Raw genomic sequence first — 14596 nt, 5'->3', positions numbered from 1 at the left:
AATTAAATACAAGCAGGGAAAAGAGAATGTTGTTGCTGATGCTCTTTCTAGGAGGCACACACTATTATCCACTCTTGATGCAAAGTTGCTTGGATTTGAGTTCATGAAGGAATTATATGTTAATGATGATGATTTTGCTGGTTTGTTTGATGCTTGTGAGAAAGGTGCATTCCAAAAGTATTATAGACATTATGGGTACTTATTTAAAGAGAATAAGCTTTGTGTGCCTAAATGTTCTATACATGACCTGCTTGTTTTGGAGTCTCATAGTGGTGGCCTGATGGGTCACTTTGGTGTATCCAAGACTTTGGGCATATTGCAAGAACACTTCTTTTAGCCTGAAATGAGAAAAGATGTGAAAAAGTTATGTTCTAGTTGTGTTAAGTGTAAAAAGGCCAAGTCTAGGAGTATGCCACATGGTTTGTATACACCATTACTTGTACCTAAGGAACCTTAGACTGATATTTCGATGGATTTCATATTGGGGTTGCCTAGGTCACAGCGTAAACTGTTAGTAGTATGCCCTAGAGCATATCATTTAGTATGTATCTTGTACATATTTTTATTAATAAAAGGCATTTTCACTTTTCTATTTATATAATATATTTATGTGTAATAGAAAAGGTCCATTGATATTTTGTTAGAAATATTATTCTTAAGTTGTTAAGAATATGAGTGACAATATTTCTAGCACAAAGTATCATAAATAGGTTCACAATCGAGGATACTTCATAATAAGGACATGACTTATCCAGAAAGATTGTATTCGTGTTTGTTCCCAAGTTATTTATATGAGATATAAATAAGATGGAATGGTGAGTCTCATGCCATATAACAAACATGATAGGCACTTATAAATGATAAGTAGGTCGAACTGTGACACTTATGACAAGCACATGGAGTTTACTCTTGTCAATGTTTTGTCATAAATCATATCGATGCATATAATCTTTAGACACGAGATAGCACGATTATCTTGTATATAGGTAGTTTGAGTTTGATCGCTTTCATACTTGTACTGTATGGGTATATGGGCATGTGTTGGCTCCTACTAGTTATATATGGAGGTAGGTGTTGATCAAGATGGAATCTGTTCCTCTAAGTAAATAGAGATAAAATCCTATGTTCATTTAATTGTTCTTGATGTTTCAAGTTCCTGCCAGACAGATAGATTTATTCGTAAAAGAGTTTCGATGAGAAAATCTTTTAATCAAGAACTGGAATTAAAAGAGAACATAATATTCATAGCAAATGGAGTTTGACATAAACCATGACTCAGCTTGAGTTGGGATTTTGTAAATGTAGAGATTCTAGTGCATGGTAACATATGATTATAGGTTCATTTAAGGTAAACCTTATTACTAATTGGGTGGCCATGACATGCTATGCTAGGTGTTAACCATGGTCTATGAGGTTCATAAAATGATTTAGAGAAATCATTTATGGTAAGAAAGAGTTCTGATGATATTAAGAGTTGATATCATGTCTCATTGCCAATTAGTGATGAGCCTAGTAAGTCACACACATACACAAGTTATCACCTATTTAAATATGATTTAATTAATTAATTAAAGAGTTTAATTGATTAATTAAATATGTTTGGTTTGCAATTAAATTGCAAAGTCTCTAGCATGACTTGAAACCAAATCTAGATTATTGGATGTATAATATAAGTTAAATTTATATTTAAAGTGTTTAAATATGAATTTAATTAATGAGAAATTAATTAATAGAGATTAATTAATTAATTTATATTTGATATAAATTAATTAGAAGAAGAAAATAATTATTTTGGGTTAAGAACTCAAAATTAAGACACAGGGCATTTTGGTCATTTTTGCGGTGTGACACGTGGCACCATGGGATGGTGACACATAAGCTTGCCAAATGTTTTTAATCATGTAAGATGATTAAAATCAAGATTAAATATAGGTTTGACACTTGGCACAATGTGATTGGGTCACTTAAACCTAGAGCTAATCAAAGGGTGACATGTGGCAAGGGTTTAATGTGTTAACCTAGCTATTTAAGTGTTGTTATGAGAAAATAAAACACAACCAGCAGCCACACTCCTTTGTCACGCCACTTTGAGGGTTTTTATCTCTTCTTCTTCATCTCTTATCAATTCAAAGAGATTAGCCATCAATCTCTTGAATTAAGAACACTAGAAATTGTTTCTAGTGTCTGTTTATCTCTAATCTCTTAAAAGGCAGAACTTGAATTTCTAATTAATAGAAAAAGCTTTAGAAGCCGTTCAAGGGCTGCCATAGGTGTTCTTGGTGTGGACAAGCTGGAGGGACAACATCCGTGTCTCAAGACGAATCTCAAAGCGCGCGAACATTGCGGTACATTAAGAGGTTAGTGTAATCGTTCTTGATTTAATCTAGGGTTCTAAAATTAATCTGATTAATTTTAAAATCTTAAATGGCAAATACAGATCCAAAAACATATTAAAAGAGTTTTAATATGTTGTTTATCATTGAAATCAAATAGATAAAAATAAATCTTGCATGATGCATGTGACCCTAGGTGAAAAATTTTGAATTTCAATGGTATAAACTTGTGTTTTCACGCTTCTGTTCCTTCAATAAACACTTTTGTTACCTAGAAGGAGAGACCCAGTTCACTTTCCAATATTAATAAATGATACACTTGGCCCTTGGAGGAGACTCTACCTGACTGGTTACATAAGATGGACAGAGGTTGGTTTAAGTACCTTAGTAATGACACAAAAGGAGATTAAAAATTTGAAATATCATGGGAGTGAGAAGATTTATAGGTATTAACCACTGAGGTCATAGGAAGAGTGAAGATCTCAAACAAGATGCCTAGATTAGGTGCTACAGGAAAGCTACTCATAGGATACCATAGAATAAGGAACATAAGTTGTGTCATTGGGGAAACAGAGATTATTAAAACAAAAGAATGATGACTGAAGTCACCAAGAGGCATGTTGGGGCGTAATAAAAGTGAGGTAAGCACCAAAGTTGATTGAAGTTATGAGACATCAAGTCAAGAACAGTGAGGTATAGCGAACACTTGAAATGTCAGAAAAATGGTCAATGAATAGTTACAAGATAAAAGCCCTCTAGAAAAAAATGATGACAAATAGGACACTATAGTAAAATCAGGGAGCGGTAGAATGTCATATATAAAATACGAAGAGTTTGAAGAATAAATGTTTTACCAATCTCTGCATAGCTGAAGGAATAATGATTGCACTTGTTCTAATAATCTTCTTTTCCTTATTTCTTTGTTTATTGGAAAATTCGAGGACGAATATTTCTTAAGGGGGGAAGAATGTAACAACCAGGAAACAAAAAAAAAAAGAAAGCCAAAAATGCAGCAGACACCCCCTCCCCCCATTTTCACCTCCCTCACTCTCTTTCTCTCACCTCTCCTTACCTCTTCCCTTCTTTTTTCGGCGAACCACCATTGCCGGCGACACCCACCAACACGGCACAACTCCGGCGACCCTCCAGTGGTGGCCAGAACCACTTTCCGGGCCGATTTCGGCTTCGTCCGATGTCCGATCGAGGCGATTCAGGTGGCGTTGGAAAGCTTGTTCTGAGACCTTTCTTTTGATACCAATTTTGCAACAAATGGAGGTCGGATGAGTGAGATATGGAGGAGAGAAGTTTCGGGTTTTTCAAGCTTTTTCGTCAGATCTACGACGATCCGACCGTTGGATCGACGATCCGAGACCACTTATGGACTGAGGAAGAGGAGAGGAACATGGTGGTATGATCAGATCCGGCAAATGTTTCTGGCGATCGGCGACCGGCCACCGTGCGCGGTGGTTCCGGCAGTGGCTCCGGTGGGCTATGGAGATGATTCAACTTCTAGAGGCTTCCTCGTAAATTTTTGGAATTTTTGAGACACAGATAAACTTCGGGTAAGAGAATTTTTATTATTTCTCTGTCTATAGAGTATAAATACAGTGTTTCTTAAACAGGAAAAATTGGAGAAAAATTCTAAGAAAAATATATGTTGAAAGTAAAATTATTTGGAGATATTCTATGGTGTTTGTGGAATTTTTGAGTGATTGTAGAATATTTTTGAAAAATATAGATGGATTTTAGTTAGATTTTTAGCATATGGGCATATAAGATTATTTGAAATTAAGACAATTAAATTTTATATAATTGGTTGAAGCTTGAGGATGGAGGTCTAAATAGGTGAATATTTAATTGGGTTGAATTAAGAATATATTAGATGTTGAAAACTTATGGAATTGAGTAAAATTCTTGAATAAAATATTCATGGGTGATTAGAAAATTACAATTCATTTTGCAATAGCCTTATAATATTATTAAGGACCGCGGGACAAAATTTTAGAATTTTTAGAGCTTGTTTGAGGGGATTTTTGAAAAATATCAATTATAGGGACTAAAACGTAATTTTTAAGATTTTGAGTATTGTCTGATTTGGAGGGCCAGGAGGGGCCATGTGATATTGATGAGATGTGATTGTGGAAATTGAGAATTTAGAAGTGTTATTTGAGCCTTTTTGCAGGTTGGGTAGGTCCCAGGTATAGGGGAAACTCTGCCGGATTTTCTGCATGAATTAGGCTGTCTATTGCCTCTTTAAAGTTTTATCTTAACTTAATACTAATAAATTTATAATTTAATTATTAGGTGATCGAGGTCAGCTATTTTTCTGCATCCAGCAGCCATAATAGTCATCGGTGTACTGTGAGTAAAATATTAATTTTAATTGTAATTTCACTATTATTATATGTTCAAGCATGCCCATGCATCACTTATATGTATGTATCTATGTAGTTAAACTCTACGCACGTTTTATGTTGCATTCATAACTGTGAAAGTGCCATGTGTGTTGTTGTGGTAAATTGGAGCAGTGTGCGTGCGTTGGCGTGCGTGTGATGTGGTGTGGACTATGGATAGGACGGGTAGACACGGCTTGAGATCTTCGCTGGGACTCGGTCCTTCGGGGTAGTCACGGCTTGAGTTCTTCGCTGGGACCCCGATTTGGTTTATTAAGCGAAAGTTCGGCTTGAGTTCTTCGCTGGCACCAGGTTGGATTTAAGAAAGCTGTATAGGGGATCAGCTCCCATATATTATGATTGATATTACTGGGTGTGTGAGTGCTCCAAATTACCTTTTTGCTGTTATGATGTGAATTTATTGCTGATGCTGCATTTCACTCCACATGGTGCATTAGCTTTAGATAGTTATAGAGATTATGGTTAAAATTGATATTTTACTCTCTGAGTCGAACGCTCACTCCTGTTCAATATTTTTCCAGGCCACAGGAGGAGTTATTTTACAGAGCAACCTGTTTTCTTCCTCGCAGGTTTAACGTCTGTTATTTCAATTGTTTTACTCTCTTTTCTAAATTTAAAATCTAGAACTCCGCATGTGTTAGTAATAGTATGGACCTTATTAGGAATCGTGTAATTTAAATTTTTCAGATTAATAAATGAAGATTTGTATGGTATTTAAACAGTTTGTAAAATGAGGTAACAGGGTTGAGCCGGGCTCCCCTAATTTTAGTCTCTGATGATTTCTGGGCTAAGATGGCCCGAAATAAAATTATAACAGTTTAATTTAAATTATTTTTATATGCATATTGGGCCTAAATTGTGGGCTTGGTTATGGGTTGAGGAATAGTTAGGCTTACTACGGGCCTCGGGGGCTTTAGGCTGGCCCAGGTCCTAGTGCCGGTCCGGCCCATAGGTTGGGTCGTGACAGCTTGCCTTTTGTTGAGTTTGCTTATAATCGTGTTGTACATTCTTTCACTGGTTTTTCACCTTTTAAGCTTGTATATGGTTATAATCCTTTAACTCCATTAGCCTTGTTACCATTACCTATTGATCATATTGATAGTCGTGATGGTAAAAGAAAAGCTGAATTGGTTAAGAAGTTGCATGAGCAAGCTAAAATGCTAATTAAAAAGAAAAATGCTCAATATGCAACTCATGCTAACAAAGGCCGAAAGGCACTTGTGTTTGAACCAGGTGACTTAGTTTGGGTGCACTTCAGGCAGGATCGGTTCCCTAATCAAAGAAAGTCGAAATTGCATCCACCATGTGATGGTCCATTCAAGGTGTTGGAAATGATCAATGACAATGCCTACAAGATAGAGCTACCTAGTGAGTTTGCTGTTAGCCATTCATTTAATATTTATGATCTCTCTCCTTTTGTTGACGAAGGTCCGAATTCGAGGACGAACTCTTTCAAAGAGGGAGGGGATGATGAGGAGCCACCAGAACCACTTCCATTGTTCAGAGGTCCCATTACTAGAGCAAGGGCAAGAGAACTTCAAAATCTAGTCATTGAGCATTGGAGGCGCTAGGAGACAAATGCCAATCACATTGAACCATCATGTTTACTATTAGAGATTAAGTGGATCATTCTCACCCAAATAGGCAATATGCAGCACAGCGCCATGTCATCACCCAGGTGCACCACGTCATCAAGTGTGCCAAGTCATCACCCGAATGCATCACGTCAGCACCCAAGTGGTGACATGTCATCACCCAAGTGTGCCATATCATCACCCATGAGGTGACTTGTAACACCCTCATTGTAGTAATTCTGTACATTCTACTGTTTCGATGACCGGTGTCGATCCGGATAGCTAGAACATCTAAAAAAATATTTAGACTAGAGTGAGGACTTATAAATAACTCAAATAATGGTAAGAAAAATTTAGGAAAAATTTTAGAAATAAAATACAACCAAGTTAAATGAGCCGATGCCCTAGCGATGGATAACCTAGTGGGAAGTTGCGGTCTTCGCAGCTAGGAGCCCTAAATCTAGGGAAAAATTTATGAAATAATTTTTGGCACTCCAGAGAAGAGTCATTGGGGTTTCTATGACATTAGAATGCCAAGAAAAGGCTTAGAAAAAATTTTCGATCGGTACAGAAGATTTTGGCTCAATAAGTCAAATGGCGGATATTTTGGTCATTTCGTCTTTAGACCTAGGTAATCCCAACACAAAATCCATAGACAAATGAACCCAAGGATCACTAGGGGTAGGCAAAAGTGTATACAAACCTTGTGGCAAAACTCTAGATTTAGCCTTAGCACACACGACGCACCTAACACATACTCTTTCAACATCTCTTTTCATATTCGGCCAATAAAAATGTTCCTTCAACACATCTAAAGTTTTGGCAACACCAAAATGACCCATTAATCCACCAGCATGAGACTCATTCACAAGTAATTCACGCATGGAACTCTTAGGCACACACAATCTATTTTCTCTAAACAAATATCCATCATGCCTATAAAACTTCTCAAAAGCATTCTTTTCACAAGCTGCATACACTCTAGCAAAGTCATTATCTTCAGCATATAATTCTTTCACATATTCGAATCCCAATAACTTTGCATCAAGAAGGGCAAGAAGGTTATACCTTCGAGATAAGGCATCAGCAACCACATTTTCTTTCCCATGTTTGTATTGAATCACATATGGGAAGGTCTCAAGGAACTCAACCCATTTTGCATGACGCCTACTCAACTTATTTTGCCCCTTGATATGCTTCAATGACTCATGATCTGTGTGGATGACAAATTGCTTTGGCCAAAGGTAATGTTGCCACGTTTCCAAGGCACGTACCAATGCATACAACTCTTTGTCATATGTAGAATAGTTCAAAGCTGCTCCATTAAGCTTCTCACTAAAGCATGCTATTGGTCTCTTATCCTGCATTAAAATGGCTCCAATACCTATTCCTGATGCGTCACACTCAATCTCAAAAGTCTTAGAAAAATCAGGTAAAGCCAACATAGGAGCGGAACATAACATCTCTTTAATTTTGTGAAAAGCATCATCTTGTTTCTGTTCCCAAACAAAATTAACATTCTTTTTGACAAGATCATTCAATGGTGTTGCAATGGTATTAAAATTCTTAATAAATCTTCTATAGAAACTAGCTAGTCCATGGAAACTACGTACTTCAGATGCAGACTTTGGAATGGGCCAGTCTTTAATAGCTCTAATTTTTTCATCATCAACTTCAACACCATTAGCACTAATGACAAATCCTAAAAAGACAACCTTTTCCATGCAAAATGAACATTTCTTCAAGTTAGCATATAATTTTTCCTTTCTTAACACATCGAATACAGCTCTTAAATGATGCATATGTTCATTCATGTCTCTATTGTAAACCAATATATCATCAAAATAAACAACAACAAATTTTCCAATAAAAGCACGCAACACATGATTCATCAATCTCATAAAAGTGCTAGGAGCATTAGTTAGCCCAAAAGGCATCACTAACCACTCATATAGTCCATACTTTGTTTTAAATGCAGTCTTCCATTCATCACTTACTTTCATGCGAATTTGATGATATCCACTTTTCAAGTCAATTTTGGTAAAAACACAAGCACCACAAAGTTCATCCAACATGTCATCCAATCTAGGTATAGGGTGGCGATACTTTACAGTGATTTTGTTGACTGCCCTACAATCCACACACATGCGCCATGTGCCATCTTTCTTTGGTACCAAAAGGACGGGTACAGCACAAGGGCTCATACTTGCTCTCACGTAACCTTTACCTAGCAATTCCTCAACTTGCCTTTATAATTCTTTGGTTTCTTCAGGATTAGTTCTATAGGCTGGACGGTTGGGAATAACTGCTCCAGGTACAAAATCAATCTGGTGCTCAATCCCTCGAATAGGTGGTAGTCCAGTTGGCATCTCCTTAGGTAGCACATCCTCATATTCCTGCAAAAGGGAGACAACAACACTAAGCAAATTGGGGTCAAGGTCAGATGTGGATAAACAATAGTCCTTAAACACAATTAATAACATTTGCTTATTGGCAAACATGGCATTCCTCACATCTCTTCCTTTAGCATACAAGCTTAATTTTCTCTTCCCTCTTTCCACACAGCTCTCCTTTTGCGCCGAAGTTTTACCTTTTTCAAGCACTATTGGAATGTTTTCTTTACTCTCTTTTCTTTCCTCACAACCACCCTTGTCTTGCTCACTCACAACATTTTCAGTCAATTTCTTTTCACTCCTTCTGTTCTTCTCTGCTCTCTTTTCGGCCACTCTTGATTTTACCTCACCCATTGCTTGCTTAAGCCTTGTTTGGTCTTCATAAATCTGTTTTGGTGTCATAGGTGCCAAAATGATTTTCCTTCCATTCATTTCAAAAGAATACCTATTTTTATACCCATTGTGGATCACCTTTCTATCAAATTGCCATGGTTGGCCAAGCAATAAATGGCCAGCTTGCATTGGAACCACATCACACATAACCTCATCTTGATACTTTCCTATTGCAAAGGAAATCATCACTCGTTTTGTTACTTTCACCTCACCGCATTCATTCAACCACTGCAATTTATAGGGTCTAGGGTGTTTCAAAGTCCTCAACCCTAATCTCTGCACCAAAATAGTACTAGCAATATTGGCACAACTTCCCCCATCAATGATGACACTACAAGCTTTGTCTTGGATAAGACACCTTGTATGGAAAATTATTTCTCTTTGCAATTCATCACCAACATCCTCCTTTACTTGAGTATTTAATGCTCTCATAATCACTAGAGCACTTCCTTCCGCAGCATATTCTACCTCTGCATTCTCCTCCCCTGAAGATGTGGAATCACTCACAATTTCCTCCTCCATTTCTATCTCACCATTTTCTCTCATGACCATGACTCTCTTGTTAGGGCATTGAGAAGCTATGTGTCCACTGCCCAAACACCTAAAACACTTCACATCTCTATTTCGGGTAGTAGTTGTAACCTCCTTTCCTTTATTTCTACAAATTTTTTCTCCACCTTCTTTTCCTTATCCTCATTTTTCTTATAGTTGCTAACAGCCTTTTTCCTACCCTCCTTCTTCCAGTTAGACTTCCAAGATGAAGAAGTACCTGCATTTCCTCCAAATTTTGACTTGCTTTTAAGTTGTCTTTCTACCTTCATAGCCATGTGGACCATATCCTCCAACTCAACATAGTGATGTAACTCAACAATATGAGCAATCTCCTTGTTTAGCCCATTCAAGAATCTAACCATGGTGGCTTCTCTATCCTCCTCCACATTTGCTCTAATCATAGCAATTTCCATTTCTTTATGATAATCTTCAACACTTTTAGAACCTTGAGTCAATCTTTGTAACCTCTGATGTAGCTCTCTATAGTAATGACTAGGAACAAATCTCCTTCTCATTATAGTTTTCATCTCACCCTAGGTTGCAATTGATTGCTCATAATTTCTCCTTCTACTAATCAACACTTGATCCCACCATACCAAAGCATAATCAATAAATTTTACTGCTGCTAACTTTACTTTCTTCTCCTCTGAATAGTGATGACAATCAAAGACAGCTTCTACCTTCCTTTCCCATTCTAGATACACATCCGGATCATTTTTCCCTTGGAAAGAAGGGATGCTCATTTTAATACTTTTGATATTGTCATCTACCCTATTCCTCTCTCTTTCCTCTCTTTTTATCCTCCTATCCCCATTCCTCCTATCTTCAGCTCTTCTCTCATACCTACCCCTCCTAGGTCTTTCAACCTCAAAATCATAGTTATCAACCTCATCTTCATCAGATTCAACTATGGGAGGTACAAGATCCCTCCTATTTGGCCTTCTCTCATTTTGCCTACCTCTTTGCTCCAATCTTTCCAACCTATCTATGATTCCATTGCACACAACATTCATTCTTTCAAATTGTTGTCTGACAGCTTGCATGTAGAATGGATTTTCACCTTCCCCCTCACTACCATCACCCCTTCTAAACAAGTTTTCAGACATGCAAGAAAATGGTTAGTGTAAAGAAAACACCTCACTCACTCCCTTACGTGTTTACACTCAACAGGGGACACTCTACTCGTGTTTAACTCAACAAGGCTTTTTCCCTCTTATGAACTCACCACTCTGTGCCTTTTACCTCTCTTGGCTATGTCCACAAGTTCTTATCAAACTCAAGTAACTCAAACCAAGACTGTACTCACAAAAAATTTAACACACAATAAAATTCTTGAACGAGACGGATCAAAACGAGTAATCAAGAAAGCAATAATGTGACTCAAGAAGTCAAGAAAAGAAAAGCTCAAGCATGGAAATGTAATGCAATAAGGAATCAAGAAAGAAGACACCAAAATAAAAGAGTAATAAGCTGGAAAAGTGACAACCTAAAGAAGTGATATCAAGCTTAAATATCCAAGTTTGCCACCAACTTATCACAATTATCAGCAGTTCACACAATACACCAAGAATTGCCTAAATTTAGGATCACCAAGCAAACGAGTGTATTTTGATCTGAAATTGAGTAGGCAAATGCAAGCCAATACTGACTAATTACTGCTAGAATTTCAGGCTTTTCTTGACAGGATTACAATGTAAACCAAATTTAATCGTGTCTGCCGCAAAATTTTGGTTCCCCACACAAACGATTAAATTTTGAGCTAAGATTTAATTTGAGAACAGCTAAAATGTGGCATAAATAACCTGTAAATTTTCAGGAATTTCTGGGCTGATTTGCAATGTGAACTTAATTTGATCGGGTCTGCCACAAAATTTTGGCTCCCCACACAAACGGAAGAATTTTAAGCTGAAATTTAATTCAGTAACTACTGAAATGGGGTATAAACAACCAATAAATTTTCAGAAATTTTTGAGCATATTTGCTATGTGAAGTTAATTTGACCGATTCTGCCGCAAAATTTTGGTTCCCTACATAAACGGTTGAATTTTAAGCTGAAATTTAATTTGGGAACTACTGAAGTGGGGTATAAACACCCTGTAAATTTTCAGGAATTTCTGGATCTATTTGCTCTGTGAAATTAATTTGATCGGGTCTGCCACAAAATTTTGGTTCAGTAGGCAAACAATATCAAACAACCCCCAAAATTTATACCCAACGTCTTAAACATACCCAAATAATGCTGGTAAAGTTTCAAGCCTAATAGGTAAGTCGAACTCAATGACCCAAATAATCTCTCATGCTTGATATCAAAATGAAGGAAGCAAGATGGAAAGCTAGAATAATGGCTTTGGCTTGATTAACCCAAAACCCTAAGACAAACTCAACAAAACAAAATTTTAAACAAACAAGTCATACTAAATCCCAAGAGCCAATTTCGGTCAAGCACACAATGAATAAAAATGTGAATAACAAAAATACAATAAGAAGCAAAACAAGGTTTAGCAAGAAAGAACCAGATGCAAGATGAAGAAGAAGAAACAAATATGGAACTAAAGCCAAACAGCAAATATGAAAAAGGTAACAAACACACAAAGAATAAGAAGCAAATAGAGAATCTACCTTATTTGGACGTCCCTTTGCTCTGATACCAAAATTAATGTGAACCTTCAAGTAATTGGTAACTTGAAAACCCACATTCAAGGATTAAAGGAACAATATGGAAAGCACCAGATCAAGATGTATGAATTTGATTCTTTGAACCAACACAATCAGATTGCTGTGTAATTCAAAGAAAATATCAGAAATGGGATTCTTGACCTAATTCATATGGAGAATGAATAAACCAAGAATATTATGCACATTAAACCTTGCAAGATAGAAGTCTCAGCAAGTTAATGAGCTTCACAAGAACAAAGGCAACAGCCAATTTACTCACTAAAGGAGCAGAAACAATCTTTCATTAATATTCAAAGTGTGTCCTCTACTCTCTCATTACACTTGTATTTATAGTCTCTTGGCTCCAAAGCTAAAGACAAAAATATCCCTACTTTAATAACAGCTGCAAGGAGCTCTAAGTCTAAACAAAAATTAATCTATCAAAAGTCTAAAAACTCCTTACAAAAAGTAAATTTAATACAGCAGCAAATAAGGGCATTTAAGTCCAAAAGAGAGGTGGTTATAACAGCAAGGAATATTCTTTGAAAAAAGGTGCCAGCAGATGCATGTACATGGGTTGGATCTGGTACATGCATATCCACAGTTTATTCCACGTAACATAATGCTCCACATGACACCTAGTCACTTCCAAGCTTAATTTTCACCAAATTTAATCCTTTATAATTTTCTTCATGCCATTCCGGCTTATAATCCTTGCTCTTTAAGATTTCACAAATTAAATTCTGAAGTGATTTAGCTCTAGCTCTAGTAATTGAACCTTGGATGAAATCCTTTGGCATGGATGTAGCTTGATTCTCATCACTTGTCCAGTTAAGTAAATAATTATTATGATCTAAAATATGAATAAGTATTGCTAAAAATTGAATTGAAACTGAGTAGAAAAAAAAAGGAAAGAAAAATGAAAGAAATTGGGAATTATGACATCATATGATGTCACTAAAGCACTCCCACTCAATCACATTATGACACATGTCCATAAACCACTTAAAAAGCATAAAATGGGTAGAAAAAAATTGCAGGAAACAATATGCTTCTTCTTCAGCCGAACCAGCTCCTCCCCATTTCCTCTATTTTCTTTTATGTCCAAGCTTGGATCTCCTTGTTCTTTGCCCAAAACCCTAAGGCTCCAACACTAAAAATACTCCTTAGCTCCTCTTTAAGATTATGGCAGCCGAGAATTGAAGGAGTTCTTAAAGTTTCACAAGACCAAGTTTGACCCCAAAGAGGTTAGTGACATATTCTTTGCTTTTACATCTTTCTAAACATGAATTTAAGCTAAGTTAAGTTGAAAATTTGATAAAAACTAAATTAATGAGGCATGATTATGTTCCATGAAATTTTGGCAGCCTTGACATGAGTTAGGGTTAGGAGAATTCTTTGATTTGAAGTGACATATTAGCTGCCCCTAGTATAAATTATATGATTAGTATAGCAAATTAGGAGTAAGATGCATGAATTAGAGGCTTGGTTAATTAGGGTTAGGGTTTTGAAACTCAATTTTGGAGGTTGATGTAACTGAACTTAAATTAATATTGTAATGGTTAATTAGTGACCATTTGGCTGTGTTTGATTAGGAAATGAAGTGATTTATGCCATGGGAATTGAGGTTAGCTATGCTGTCCAGTGTGCACTGCAGGTTTGGATGTAAGTCCAGCATGTTTGGGCAGCCATAACTTGGGTTGTGTAGGTTCAATTGGTGCAAGGCCAATTGGACATGAAATTAGACACATAATGGCACAAATTTAATGAAGGAACCCTGTCTAGAAATCAAACTTAGGATGTCCAAAAAATTGACCAAATCCGGGTAATACACATTCTGCCTAGGCAAAATGACCAAATGAACATTGTTCATTCATTTGGTCATAACTCACTGTAGAAATGTTCAATTGACCTAATATTTATATCAATGGAAAGCTTAGACAATTTAGGACAACTTTCATGAAGGACACAACTTCAAATTTTGACCAGAACTTAACGAAATTGCCCATCAAACTCAGGACACCAAAACTGCTAGAATGGATTCTGCCTAGAAATTCTGGGTACTGCCCTATCCGGCCAGTAATGGTATTTAGGCCATAACTTGAGCTAAAAAACTCCAAATAGAGTGATTCAAAAAGGAAATTAAACTAGATACATAAAGGAACAACTTTCATGAAGAAAGATTAGCCAAATTCTCACTTTAGCATAGACCAATGAAATAGTAAACATAGGACATAAAAACTGAAATTTAGAAATACTTTTAGAAGGCTTTGAATTGCAAT

At 36.5% G+C, this 14596-nt stretch overlaps 1 long non-coding RNA gene across 1 annotated transcript; it reads left to right on the top strand.

The window, feature by feature from the left end:
* Positions 1-3538: 3538 nt before the first annotated feature.
* Positions 3539-5681, top strand: LOC131179930 (uncharacterized). The gene is made up of 3 exons (XR_009148898.1): positions 3539-3895; positions 4638-4694; positions 5269-5681. It is a non-coding gene; the product is annotated as an uncharacterized LOC131179930 (long non-coding RNA).
* The last annotated feature ends 8915 nt before the right edge of the window (positions 5682-14596 follow it).

Source organism: Hevea brasiliensis, chromosome 1 (assembly GCF_030052815.1).
Source record: "Hevea brasiliensis isolate MT/VB/25A 57/8 chromosome 1, ASM3005281v1, whole genome shotgun sequence".
Taxonomy (NCBI): domain Eukaryota; kingdom Viridiplantae; phylum Streptophyta; class Magnoliopsida; order Malpighiales; family Euphorbiaceae; genus Hevea; species Hevea brasiliensis.
This window is presented reverse-complemented; position numbering and strand designations above follow the sequence as displayed.